We start from the raw sequence: 14899 nt of genomic DNA on the forward strand, positions 1-14899 counted from the left end.
GGCAACTGTCTCCCGCAGAGGAGAGGACCATGGCTGGAAAGGTGTTACTGCGCTGAGCTCTGCAGGGCCGGACACCACTCTTCACACTCATTGTGACATGTGTCATGCTGTCCCTCTGGGACCTCTCTAAGTTTGATATTTCAGTACAACCTGTTTCTAGGGCTTGGAAAAAAATAATTCTTCCACATTAGTTCATTATCACTTAGGGAATTGCCTGTTCTCCATTATCCTGACAACTTAGAAGCCAGTAGCCCTTGCTCGATTTTTTTACCTGAATCTCAGTCTCTGCAGGATGTTGACATGATATCTTTTTTTTTTTTTTTTTTGGTCTGGTTCCTCTTTGCACCTTGTGACTTTTCAGAGTATAGAATTATCCTACTTTTTTAAACGTTCATTTAGTGTGTGTGTGTGTGTGTGTGTGTTTTGGTCAGAGGACAACTTGCAGCAATCACTTCTCTCCTCCTGCATAGGTTCCAGTGACTGAACTCAGGCTCCCAGGCTTGGCATCAAGTACCTCACCTGCTGAGCCATCCATCTCCTCAGCCAGAATGAGAATTACTGCAGATAGGCCCCATGCATGCCTCTCTTTCACTTTGCCTGAGGCAGCTCCCAGCCTCTTCAGAGAAGGACTGGGTATTGACTGGCAGGCAGAGGATAACCGGTTGTTGTAGGAGTTTCTGTTTTTTTGTTATTTATTTATTTATTTATTTATTTATTATTTTTTTAATGCAGGTGACTGAATCCAGGGCCTTGTGTGTGCTAGACAAGTACGCCACCACTGAAGTGAGCACCCAGCTCCTAACTCTTTTTTTTTTTGAGACAGGGTTTCTCTGTGACTTTGGAGGCTGTCCTGGAACTAGCTCTTGTAGACCAGGCTGGTCTCGAACTCACAGAGATCCGCCTGCCTCTGCCTCCCCAGCTCCTAACTCTTAATTTAGTTGAGTCCTGTGGATGTAAAAAAAATTCCCCTTTCCCTATAACATATACTAATGCTTTCACTGAAGGCTGAGGCAGTCTCAGAGCTAGACACCAGAATGAGGCCTCTCCTCATGTTTCCAGGTTCTTGACTCTGCGAGGAAAGAATTCAGAAAGGAGACACAGTAGGGATTTTTTTTTTTTGAGGCAGGGTTTCTCTGTATTGTTTTGGAGGCTGTCCTGGAACTCGCTCTGTAGACCAGGCTGGCCTTGAACTTGAACTCACAGAGATTCGCCTGCTTCTGCCTCCTGAGTGCTGGGATTAAAGGCTTGTGCCACCAATGCCCGGCACAGTAGGGAATTTATTACAGGGCCGAAGGACACATTCAAGTGTGAGTGTAGGCTTCTCATGACAGAGTTGCATTGTGGGTCTTTAGACAGCTTGTTTTATGGGCAAAATTTAGTGGAAGGATGGATTGTTCATGGGTTTAAGTGGGGAGAAGGCAAGGAATTCCGTGAATCCATAGGGATTTTTCCTGGAATATAGTTTATTCCATCTTCCTGCCCTTATGAGGGATTTTAAAATGTGGCATGGCTTCAGATATGGAGGTATGGTTATCATGAAATGAAGGATGTCAGTGGTCATTTTGGTCAACCATGTTGACCCCTGCCAAGTTTGGCTGGTCATGCTGTCATACAGTTCTGTGATTTCGTCAGTCTGTAATGTCCTTTGGCTATCTGGACTGCCTCAAACCTAGAGCTAAAGTATTACTTCACTGTTTCACTAGTAGCGTGAAATTTACACATTAAATATTATAGGAGGGCAACCATCACAGAACATACAGTGTAATAGTCTTACACACAGCTCTCAAACGTGCTTGAGAGATGGGAGGGGTCACTGATGTCCTATTTAGTGACTATGGTGGGTGACTAGGATGGTCACCTTTGGCCAAAAAGAAATTAGCAAATGTGACACAACCAGATGATGGAAAATTCACATTCTTTTTCCCTACCTCCCTCATAGCACAGTTTGTTAAGAGGAGGGAGACACGGTCACTGGAGTTGTGCCCCAAATGAGGAAGAGTCCAAATAAGATGAGTGGAGCTGAGGAGATAGTTTAAGTTGGTGAGATGTTCACCGTTCAAGCATGAGGGTCTGAGTTTGAACTTGTAGTGCCCAGATTAAAACACCACACTTTGTGGTGTGCGTTTGTAATCCCAGCAGTGGGGAGGCAGAGACAGACAGATCTCTGGGGCTTGCTGGTCAGGCATCCTAGTCTAATTCCTAAGCCCTAGTTACTGGTGAGAGATCCATCTCACAAACAAGATGGACAGTTCTTGAGGAATGATACCCAAGGTTGACCTCTGTTCTCCACATGCATGTGCAAACTTGTATACAAGCACTACTCCCCCATAAATTAGTGAAATCGTAGACGTGTGACAGATGAGTATTTGCTGTTTTATGCTATCCTATCATGTTGTGAATTGCCCTCCAAATTAACACTTGAAGCCTCAAGATGGCGGTATTTGGGAATGGGGCTTTGGTGGGACACTTAGGGTTAGATGAGGTTAAGAGTGGTCCTCGGGATCAGTGCCCTCAGAGAATGAGATCTAGGATAGCTCGCTTCCTCTCATTTCATTCTCTCACGTTGGTGGGGGTCACGTGAGGCCACAGGGATGGGGCAATTGTCCAAAAGCAAGGAAGATGACTCTCACCTATCTGGGCTGTCAATTTGATCTTGGGCTTCCATTCTCCACAAGTATGACAGAAGAGTTTTATCGTTTAAGCTACCACAGCCTATGGTGTTTTGCTACAGCCACCAGTAAAGACCGCCACCGATGCCCTATTGTTGTGGGAATTCATTCAGCCAATAGCTTTTGTGGTACCGGCCCTTGGGGTGTGGTCTGAGGTGTTGCATGTGGACTGATATGTGGAGAGAGGAAGCATGTTCACTCTCTTGGGAGGTTGGAGCAGAAGCAAGCTTGTGTGGTTGTTCACATTTCCCCAGGGCAGATGGGGGGGGCATAGTGGCTTCCACCTTGTCAGGTATTCTGTGAGTCTCTGTTTTCCCTCTGAATCCCTTTCATATCCCCATAGTAAAGACAAATTGTAACTCTCACATTACCTCCGTCTTTACTCTAAACGCCGTAACTCCTCCTGTGAATGTAAGCAGGGAAGTTTGCAAATTCTCTCATTGCCTCTCCCAAGTTCATTCAATTCCCTCTTCTAGTCCAAGTTTATTCAATACTCTCTCCTTTTTCATGGACTCTGACCAAATCTGGGCTTGTTTACAGCAGCCTGCCTTTTATATGCTGGGGATTCATGTGTTCTGATTATTTCACACTGCCAAGCATAGCAACCCTCTTGATCTGCCATACATCCCATTTTTTGGATCAGAACCACACCCCCCGTGAGCTGGCTAGTTTTATGTCAACTTGACACTGGCTGGAGTCATCTGAGAGGAGAGACCCTCAATTGAGAAAATGCCCCCATAAGATTGGGCTATAGGCAAGTCTGTAGAGCATTTTCTTAATTAGCGATTGGTGTGGGAGGGCCCAGCCCACTGTAGGTAGTGCCCTCCCTAGGCTGGTGGTCCTGGATTCTATTTTTTTAAATATTTTTTTTGTGCACTGGTGTTTTGCCTGCATGTATGTCTATGTGAGGGTGTCAGATCTTGGAGTTACAGACAGTTGTGAGCTGCCATGTGGGTGCTTGGAATTGAACCCAGATCCTCTGGAAGAACAGTTAGTGCTCTTAATCACTGAGCTATCTCTTCAGCCTTCATGGTCCTGGGTCTATAAGTACGCAGGCTGAGCAAGCCATGGGGAAGAAGCCAGTAAGCAGCATTCTCCATGGCCTCTGCATCAGCTTCTGCCTCCAGATATTCATCCTGTCTGAGTTCCTGTCCTGACTTCTTTCAGTGATGGACTATGAGTATTTAAGAAAAGACAAATAAACTCTTTACTCTCCAAATTGCTTTTGGTCATGGTGTTTCATTATAGCAATAGTATTCCTAACTAAGATACTCCTGTTTTAGTTTGAATGTAATTGACCCCCATAATCTCATAGGAAGTGGCACTATTAGGAGGCGTGGCTTTGTTGAAGTGGGTATGGCCTTGTTGGAAGAAGTGCGTCCCCGTGGGGGGTGGGCTTTGAGGTTTCCTATGTTTCAGTGTCTCAGTTGACTTCCCATTGCCTGCATGATGTAGGGCTCTCAGCTGCTCTACCTGAATGCCACCATGCTCCCCACCATCATGATAATGGACTGAATCCCTGAACTATAAGCTGTCACCTCAATTAAATGTTTTCCTTTACAGGAGTTGCCATGGTCATGGCGTCTCTTCACAGCAATAGTAACCCTAAGACGCCCCTTTTCCTTGCCCGTTCCAAATGATGAGGAGGAGGGAAGAGTTCAAGACACAGTCCCAATACAGGCTGAACATCTTTTATCTGAAGTGCTTGGGACCAGAAGGGCTTCAGATTTAGAATCCTCTCATCTCCTGCCTCCACCCCAGATTTTGAAATATTTACCTAGATTGTCATTTGAGCTTTCCTAATCTAAACAGTTGAAATGCTACAAAATCTGAAATTGTCTGAGTGTAAAAAGTTGTATTTTGCAATAGGAATGCATTTTATGATTTTTCTCTAATAAATATATAATGTATATATATATTATATATATTTTATACACAATTTATATGTGTGTGTGTGACATGGTTTTACTATGTACTCACAGCGAACCTCCTGAGCTCTGGGATTACAGGTATGTGTTAGCATACCTGATGAGTAATTCCTATTTAAGCAGAACTAAAACTAGTGCTGAAAATAATATTATAGCCACTGGTAAGTGAGAACAAAGGACCCTTGATTATGTAACTCAAACTTTAGACATCAAGGGTTGTAGTTCAGTGGCACAGCAGTTGCTTAGTATTACAAGGCACTGGGTTCAGTTGCCAGTGCCACAAAAACAAGTAACAAAATTTCAGTTATCACATTATATTTAGTGGTTACTAGGCTTAGGATTCATTTAAAAAACAACCTAAGTCAGGGGATAGTTCCTGAATTCTGACAAATAAAAACTCCCAACATTATTTACGTATTTTTTTCAAAACCTTATTTGCAATTCATTCGGAAAATTAAATTCCACACTATAGGATTAAAATTATGCATGTAAACATGTACAATTAAGGAACTGTATGGTTTTTATTTCTTTCAGTATATTTTAATAGATGGTTTCTAGGAACCACACACACACACACACACACACACACACACGTATAGTATATATGAAAATGTAGCAAATATAATAGTAATGTAGAGGTGTTAGATATCATGTACACAATCTTTTTCTTTTCCTTACCATGTCCACAATCTTAAAGGCTGTTAGCGTGCAGCCTGAGAGTGAGGATGCGCTGTGAGAGCATATCCAAAGGGAAGTGCGAAGTTGAGGAATTGCAGCTGTTATCTGTGGCATGTATTTATCCCACCTTCCCCCAACAGGTTTTAAGACAGTCCACTCCATTTCCTCTTTGGATTTTGCATAAAAAGTGGTGATCACAAAAGAAGAAAATTGTTAAAAATAAAGGGGAGAGCTTGGAAGCCAGGAGGGGCAGGGTATATTTGGTACATCTGGTTGACCTTGAGCAGTTCTCAGGAATTCAGACTCTCAGACAAAAGCTTTTATCTACCCTAGTCCTTTAATCGAGTCCACCTCCCACCACGAAGGGGCAGAATCTTCCTGAGCGAGGGTAGGAACTGGTCCCCTGGAAGCATCAGAATAATGTCAACAGAAAACTCTTTCATGCATTCATCCAACTTGAGTGAGAGCTGCTGAGCTCTGCCATGGATGAACCCGACCTTAGACATGGCGCAGGGAAGCAGCTGTTCAAGCAGGAGTGACTAAGCCTGTCCGTGAAATGCCTGTATCTCCTCAAACACGAGAAACAATACAGCGAGTTAGTCACACAGGGAATCCATTAGACTTGGCAATTTAATTTCTACTTCCTTGAGATCTTTTCTTAAGGGTTTGGGGGAGGGGTGTCTTCCTACTTAGCATAATAGATCTGATTATATTCCACAGGGATTCTTGACTTATTCTTTGGGCTGTTTCTTAAGAACATGATTTTTTTTTTAAAAGTCAGTCTTGTTTGAAAAGAAAACAGGATATAAGCTTTGATCACTGTGAGTTCAGATTAACACTGAACCGCTCAAGATTGGAGATCTGTCAAATGGGGCGGCAGAAAATATGGTTATCTCCAAATAGGGGAAGTGCAGATTAACAGATTTCACATCCAAATAACACTTACCGGGCGTTTGCTTCGTTAACCTGAAAATTCTCCCTTCCCAGTGTGTTTAAGGCTTCACAGAATAAGTCTGTATTAAATGAAAAATAAATCAATTGTCATGGTCCTGTAGGCCAGAAAATTTACAGCTGAACTAGGACAGAGAAAGTGACCCCACCCCCTCATTCCTCTTGCTGCCACTCTCTGTCCTCCACACCTTCAGATCAAGATGACGTGGTGCATGGCGTGGAGAGGTGCAGTTTGCTCTTTTTTGTTGCTTGCTTGGTGTGCTTTGCGTGTGGCTGAGCATCAGCCTGGAAGCTCTGTGGTCCCATCCAGATGTTGCCCGTCTTTCCTCTTCGACCTGGGTTGCTCTTCATTTGAAAATCTCAGTCTTATACACTCTAGAAACACAAGACAGAAGTAACTATTTTTTAAAAAAACATGTTTTAAGTTATGCCATTTAAAGCTTAAAAGAAGCAGTCTTAAGAGAACTTTGGGACAGCACTGCCATCATCATAAAGATTTCAAAGAGAACAGAGCTCCTATTCTGGAGTTTTGGGCGGTAGCACTTTGTTGATAACCTCCAACAGTCTTACTGAGGAATCAGAGGGGTTTTCTCTCAAGGGTTACAAGGCATGGACAGTAGGACTTTGCTTAAGGGCTGGATGTGTTTCTCTTGACCCAGAGTGAAAACCCATTTTCTGTAGTCTTCTGGGCTGGAGATTTAGGGCTTTAGCTCTGAGGGCGCAGCTCTAGCTCTCTGTAAACAGCACATCTCTGTATTCAGCAGCTGAGCTAGCAAGGAATTCTGCCGCCATCTGTTTTCTGTTGCTGTAACCAATATTGCAAGCCCCCGTCATTCATATGGAACAGAGGTTGAGAGAGTTCGGGGTTCTGGAGGGTGGGAAGTCCAAGAGCCCGGCACAGTTTCTGGTGAGTCTTGCAGACAGCATTGTAACGTGGGGGAATGGAGAACAACGAATGGGCGCATGAGGAGGAGACAAAACCCGCACACTAGGTAAACAAACCAGTTCCCTGGAAATCGAACTCACTTCCACCAGGAAGCCATTGATCCCTCTTAGAGTATAATCATGCTTCCAGGCCCCACCTCCCAACACTGCTGCAATGACAATAATGTGCAATAAGCTAGGGCGTGGCAGCGCATGCCTGAAAACACTCTAGAGGCTAAGGACGGAAGATCACAGGTTCAAGACTAACCTGGGCTACATAATCAGATTATTATTATTATTCCTGTCATCGTGACAAAGTTTCTAAGAGAGGCAACTTAGCGGAGGAAAGGGTCCCAGAGAATCTTGGTCCCTCTCACCTGGGCAACCAGGAAGGGGAGAAAGCAGGCAGAAGCAGAAGCATGGCTAACTTTCAGAGGCATCTCCTCTCCCCCACCCCAGGGGCTGCCTCTACCAACAAGGCCCCACAGCCCAGTGATTCTACAACTGGTCAGAAAGCACCATCAACTGAAGACTAGGTGCTCAAACACTGGAGACTGTGGGAGATATTTCACATCCAGACCATAGCCCCGTCTCAAACAACAATGACAACACTGAGTTCTGGAGGGTGCAAAACAAAAAAACAACAAAAACCAAAAAAACCAACTCTAAAACAATAATAACCCAGTGCAGGCTTCTGGTTGGGAGCTGAGTCCTGCAGGTTCCTCAGTGCCCTCCACGGTACATGTGTCTTTCTAGGCTGACTTTAGAAGAAGTAGCACCTAACAGACTTTGAGGGCCTCTTTTGTTTTGGACCTCAGGGTTTGCACAGGGCTTGATTTATCTGAGGTCATAGTACAGTCTTTGAACTAGAAGCAGCTGGCCTGAAAATTTTACTTCTTATTGTTTTATTATTGCATTATAATTATGACTGTGTCTTTTCAAAGGGGGAGAGTTGTCCCCCCCCACGGGTGGGTGGGAAATAAGCTTCTTTCCTTTTTTTTTTTTTTTTTTTTTTTTTTGGTTTTTCGAGACAGGGTTTCTCTGTGGCTTTGGAGGCTGTCCCGGAACTCACTCTGTAGACCAGGCTGGCCTCGAACTCACAGAGATCCGCCTGCCTCTGCCTCCCAAGTGCTGGGATTAAAGGCGTGCGCCACCAACGCCCGGCTATATTTATTTATTCACAATTCCATGTGCCTGCATTATGTGTAGTAATTTTCTGTGCAACTGATTCATTCATTCCTGCATTTACAGCTAAGAGCTTCAGTTACCTCTTGCTGTTTGCTGAGGTGGAAGTGAGAAAGTCATGTGCATAGCTTCTTTCCATTTTTAAGTTTGCTGAATGGAGTGCTAAGACAACCTAATGTACTGGTGATGTGGCTGGCTGGTGACAGGCTCATTTAAAGAGAGAAGCTTCCTCTCTGAAAGCCGCCTCTGGTTGACAATTCTTGACAACTTTCTGTCTAGCATAACATTGTCCAACAGAAGCTCTCTGTCTCAGGGTTTCTGTTGTAAGCAATTTGAACAGGAACATCCTAGTTCATCATTGAAGGCAGTCAGAACAGGAACTCAAGGCAGGGCAGGAACCTGAAGGCAGGAGCTGATGCAGAGGCCATGGAGGATGCTGCTTAATTTGCTCTTCATGGCTTGTTCAACTGTATTTCTCTCTCTCCTTCCTTCTTTCTTACTTTCTCTTTTAAAATTTGTTTTGAGAATGTAATATAATTGTATGGTTCCCGCTTTCCTCCCTTTAAAACCTCCTATATAACCCTACTTGAATTTTTTGAAATTCATGGCCTCTCTGTTTCCTTAGTTGTTGTTACACACACACACACACACACACACACACACACACACACACACACACACACACACACACACACACACACACCCTCTGTGTACATAAGGACAATCTTCTCTGTCCCTATAATGCTGCTTGTATGTATATGTTTTCAAGGCTGACTAGCGGTATTGGATAACTAATTGTGCCCTTCCCTGGGGAAGACTTTTTCTCCCACTCCCAGCATTTCTTGGTTGCCTGTAGTTCTTGTGTAGGGTTGAGGTCTCTTGGGCTTCCCCCTACACCCCCCTCACCCCATCTACCTTAGCAAGTCTTTTGTTGTTTTTGCTCAGTTCCTGTTTAGGCAGTCATGTTGGTGAAAATTTATATGTGTAGCTTCTGATATACCTATAAGACACAAACTCTTTGTTCTTCTATCTCTTACAATCTTTTAGCACACTCTTATGTGATGATTCCTGAGCCTTAAGCTATATTGTAGATGTCACCATTGAGATTTGTTTCCACAACTCTGCATTTTGATCGATTGTGGTTTTTCTGTAATGGTTTCTGATACAAAGAGAGTTTTCCTTGATGTGGAGTAAGGACTACACTATTCTGTGGGTATAAAGACAAATATTTAGAATGTAGTTAATAATTATGCAGATTTAGTAAAGGGGCGAATGTAGGTTTTCCTTCAAGATCCGTAACTTCACTGGCCCTGAGTAGCTGGCTAGGCTTCCAGTACCAGGCAAGTTTTCCCTCTTGTTGAATGTGCCTTGAGTCCAAATAGAGAGCTGTTGGTTACCACCAAGATATGTGAGCCGCTACTACCCTCTTAGGATTGTTGAACTCTGTTGGTTGTTGTTGTTCAAAGGCATCATAGCCGGTTGGCTGGCTGATGCTTTCCTTTGGAAGCCTCTGTGGTGCCTTCTGGTTGGTACCCTGAAAACTGATCCTCAAGGAGGAGGCTTTTGGGCCCCTTATGCCCTATGTCTGAAGTGTGTATCTTTAGCAATAAAGACTTACCTTTCAACTCTTGGGGGCAACCAAGGGCAACAGCAATCTCCTGTAGTGTTTTGGGAGTTTCCTGGACAACTCTGATCAACAACTCAAAAGAGGCATGATATTGGGGCTGTTGTTAGATGGTCTTTGGCTCTTGGAAGGAGTGTTGTCAGACCAGGTGGGATATTTCATTTAAACTATAATATATATTTATACACAGATTTGTATGTATTATAGATAGTTTTAGGTAGATAGTTAATAGTATGATCCCTTGTGACTTTGTCAGACATTTTAACATTTATTTCACCCCTCCTTCCTTCTTCTGTGTTTATCTCCCTCCTCCCTAATTAGAGCCCCATTGTTTCTTTTTTCCATTTTCCCATTTCCTGAATCAGATCACATGTACCCTGCTCTTTTGCTGTCTTATACCCTAACCCTAGCATTGGTCCTTTTTAACTTTCATGGCTTCTGTAGTTACTCCAGGATATGTATTCAAATATGAAGAATCAGAGACAGGAGCTTCAGATGAGAGACAACATGCCACATTTGTCTCTCTGGGTCTGGGCTACTTCACTCAGTATAATCTCTCTTTCTAGTTTCATTTACCTGCAAATTTCATGATTTCATTTTTGTTTCCAGCTGAATAGTATTCCACAGTGTATATGTTCCACATTTTCATTAGCTGTCTGTTGGTTGTAGGACATTCAGATTGCTTCCATTTCCTAGCTATTGTGAATAGAGCAGCAATGAACATGACTGAATAAGTATCTATGAAGTAGGATGTTGAGTCCTTTGGGCATTTGTCTTAGTTAGGATTTATTTCTATTGCTGTGAAGAGACACCACGACCACAGCAACTCTTACAACAGAAAAAAATTTCATTGGGGGTGGCTTACATTTTCAGAGGTTTAGTCCATTATCATCATGGTGCAACATGGTGGCTTGTGGGGAGACTGTGCTAGCGAGGTAGCCCAGCATCCCACATCAAGACTTGCAGGCAACAGGAAGTGGTCTGAGATACTGAGTGTGGCTTGAGCATATATGAGACCTCAAAGCTTGCCTCCACAGCGACCCACTTCCTCCAATAATACCATACGTACTCCAACAAAGCCACTCCTTTTGGGACATTTTCTTTCAAACTACCATAGCATGTTTCAGGAAGTGGTATAGTTGGGTTGTATGGTAGGTTTTTTTTTTTTTTTGATTTTAAATAATTATCCACAATGACTATCTAGGGTGACCGGACCAGTTTGGAACCCAACCAACAGTAAACGGGGGGGGGGGTCCCTTTTCCCCTTATCCCCTCCAGCATTTGTTGTCAGTTGTTTTGCTGATTTTTGCCATTCTGACTATGATAAAATGAAATGTCAAAGTTGTCTTTATTTGAATTTCCTTGATTACTGGAGACAATGAAAAATTTTTGAGATATTTCTTAGACTTTTTTGTTTTTGTTCTCTTGAGAATTCTTTGTTTAGGTCTCAGGCCCAGTTTCTGACTCTTTACTTTTTTGAGTTCTGTATACATTCTGGGCATTAATCCTTTGTCAAATGCACAGCTGGCAAGGATTTTCTTCCATTCTGTGGGATTTATTTTCGCTAGAATAATTGTTTCTTTCTTTCTTTCTTTTTTTTTTTTTTTTTTTTTTTTTTTACTTTTTTGGGTTTTCAGGACACGGTTTCTCTGTGTAGCCCTGACTCTCCTGGAACTCACTGTATAGACCAACCTGGCCTTCAACTCAGAGATCCACCTGTCTCTGCCTCCCAAGCACTGGGATTAAAGGTGTGTATCAACACTGCTTGGAATGACTGATTCTTTAGCTGTGCAGAAGTGCTTTACTTTTAGGAAGTCGTACTTACCACTTGCTGGACTTAATTTTGGGCAAATGGAGTCCTACACTTTTCCTACACTAGATGATGTAGAACATGCCTATGTTTTCTTCTAGAAGTTTCATGCTTCACATTTAGGAGTTAGTTTTGCACAAGGTGATAGGTATTGGTCCAATTTCACTCTTCCGCTTGTGAACATCCAGTTTTCCCAGCACTGTTCGTTGATGATGCTTTTTTTTCTTCAGCATGTTTTTTTCTTTTCTTTTTCTTTTTTGACACATTTGTTAAATATCAAGTGGTTGAAGCTATGTGTACTCATGTTTGGGTCTTCAATTTTATTCCATTGGTCCATGTGCCTGCTTTTGTGCAAGTTCCATGTTTTATACTATTCTGTCTGTTTTTTAATGCCATCTAGGACTACCTTCCCAGGGGTGGCACTACCCACAATGGACCAGACCTTCCCACATCGGTCAGTAAGTAATAAAACGTACCACAGACTTGTCCACAGGGTAATCTAGTGGAGGGTATTTTCTCAATTGATATTCTCTCTTTTATCCTGTGTCTAATCAACATAAAAAGTAGCCAGCACATTCTCTTATCATTTCATTATTATTATTTTATAGGTAACAATGACTAGTAGTGAGGTAAACACAAAAAGTTAGTTGAACTAACAAAAATGTTACATACTTGCCATAAACATTTGCTTTAATTCAAAACATGCACAACATTTCATGGAAGCCAACATACATATTTTTTTACGTTCACATTAACTTCTCTAGAACTGACATTATGTTGTAATCACTGTCTCTAGGCAAAATTCAAGATGTGGTTGTCATTATCAGTATGGGCATTCAGTTTGCTGTCTTGGTGATAGGACTGGTCCACAGAAAATTCTCAGTGTTCTTTTCTAGTAGTATTCTGGATTGAACCCAGGATCTTCCACATCCCAGAAAGAACTCTGCTTCTGAGCTATATAGGCCCTCCCCAGCTCCTGACTCCTCATTGTTTTAAGCCAAAACCATGGACTCTGTAGAAAGAACACCAGTTCTTGGAAAATATTCTATTGACAGTTCTAGTAATATAAAGAAAGCGACAGCATTGAAACATGTACGGTGATGGGCCGGGGTTAGGGAGAGTCTGGAAAATAATTATGGAGTTGTCTTAGTTTCACTGTGCACTGAGGAGGTTGAAGAGGTTCAAGGACAGCCTGGGCTACATAGTGAGACTTTGCCTCACAACTATCCACCCACAAAGAAATTCTGCTTTGCCATTACTTGTAGCATAGAAGAAGATGTAGTGTTGAAAATTCAGATTTCCTTGACTCTGGAAGGAAAATGATGAATTGGACTTTGTATGATAAGTTTTAGGATGTCAAATATGATGATGGTCTCTTTGTCATTTAGTTCTCAGGATACTGAGGCAGAAGGATTGCAGGAGTTTGAGGCCAGTTTGGGCTATATAGTGAATTCTAGGTTGGGCAGAACGAAGCTTTGACTAAAACACAACAAGCCACAAAACAACTACAAAATTCCCAAACTCAAAAAGAATGCAAAAAAAAAGTTTTTGGAATACCATAGCCAATCTTCAGGTACTAGACAGGATTTGTGAGAGAGAGAGAGAGAGAGAGAGAGAGAGAGAGAGAGAGAGAGAGAGAGAGAGAGAGAGAGAGAGAGAGAGAGAGAGAGAGAGAGAACACAAAAAGGCATTTATTATACTGGTCTGTAGGATAGAGGTTGGGTAGTTCAACAATGACTGTCTACACTCCAGAGAGGCAGAGATCACAGCAGCTGCTCCATCAACAGAGCTAGATGTCTCGGCAGTTCCATTCTGGCACTAAACACCTGGAACTCCTTGGCAGGTCTCTGGTATTGAGTCCCCACCAGAAGGTTGTGGGGAACCAGGAATTTAATGGCAGCAGCAGCAGTATGTGCACTCACTCATGCGGAAGTGAGAGAAGCCAGGTACTCGATGCTTTTCTGTGGACCTCTTTATACCTGGGCAGGGCCAGTAGAAGGTGGGATCACTTTGGGATCAGCCCCTCTCCCTGCCTCCCCCTAGTTAATCAGTGAGTGTACTCACAGACACTCTCCAATGTGTGTTACCTAGGTAATCCCAAAATTATAAAAATTCTAAGAGATAAGCAAGCCGTGGTTATAGTCTTGACTGCGGTTTTCTTTGGCAGTGGTAAGCAAATAAATAGCATGCAGTGTATCAATGATTATCTTAGAGTTGAAAAAAACCAGTAAACATAATTTTTCTTCAACCCTTTGATATATACAAATTGCCTGCCATTCCCTCGCCATCTGTCTTTTATCCTCTACAATTTGTAGTCACATTTTTCTTTTCTAAAACAGTGGAGCAAGACTTAAAAATGGCAAAGGAGGGTGATTTGGGGGTATCTAGGAGGTAGGGCTGGCTGATGCATTGATTGATTGGATATGTGGAGTGGATATGTGGAGTGACAAAGGGAAGAACCTAGGTGGTTTCTGGCTGCAAAGGTTGACAGGTTGTCATGCTGGGGCCAGATCGGCCAACCATCTTGCCTTAGTCCATTTGGCTGTGACAAGATAATGTGGACCAAGTGGCTTATAGACATCAATTCATTTCTCATAGCTCCGGAATCTGGGAAGCCTGAGAGTGCAGTGCTGGCAGGTTTGGTGTCTGGTGAAGGTCTTTTTCTGGTTTCTCCACATTCTTACTGTGTTCTTGTTAAGAGAAGCTTTTTCCTTGAGAAGGAGCCGTTCCGCCAGCCTGGTTCCAGAGCCGCTTAGTCCCAAATAAACACACAGGAGGCTATATTAATTATGAAGCTGTTGGCCTTGCTTGTCTCTTACTGGCTAGCTCTGCTTCAAGTAATTACCCCATAATTGTTAATCTAAGTATGTCTCTTACCGGAGAATAGTTCCAGGTTTCCTACCCCATGGCAGTTACATGTCGACTCTTGGTGTTTCTTCTTCCCAGAATCCTCCTGGACTCCTAGTCCCACCTATCTAGATTCCTATTGGCCAGACAGTGCTTTATTAACATAAGACTTCCCCAACAGTTCTAGTATTGTGGAAGGGAGATCTTTGATAGGGTCATTCTCCCATCACTTATGAGTTAATCACCCCTAAGGGCCTCCACATCTTAAAACATTCATCAAGGA

General features: G+C 42.8%; 1 long non-coding RNA gene across 1 annotated transcript; it reads right to left on the reverse strand.

Moving 5' to 3' along the window:
• Positions 1–5238: 5238 nt before the first annotated feature.
• On the reverse strand, positions 5239–14687 carry LOC121142635. Its single transcript, XR_005879662.1, has 4 exons — positions 14647–14687; positions 6415–6601; positions 6222–6288; positions 5239–5844 (listed from the first exon to the last, which is right to left on the reverse strand). It is a non-coding gene; the product is annotated as an uncharacterized LOC121142635 (long non-coding RNA).
• Positions 14688–14899: the final 212 nt, after the last annotated feature.

This window comes from Mesocricetus auratus, unplaced genomic scaffold, assembly GCF_017639785.1.
Source record: "Mesocricetus auratus isolate SY011 unplaced genomic scaffold, BCM_Maur_2.0 Super-Scaffold_100010, whole genome shotgun sequence".
NCBI classification, from domain to species: domain Eukaryota; kingdom Metazoa; phylum Chordata; class Mammalia; order Rodentia; family Cricetidae; genus Mesocricetus; species Mesocricetus auratus.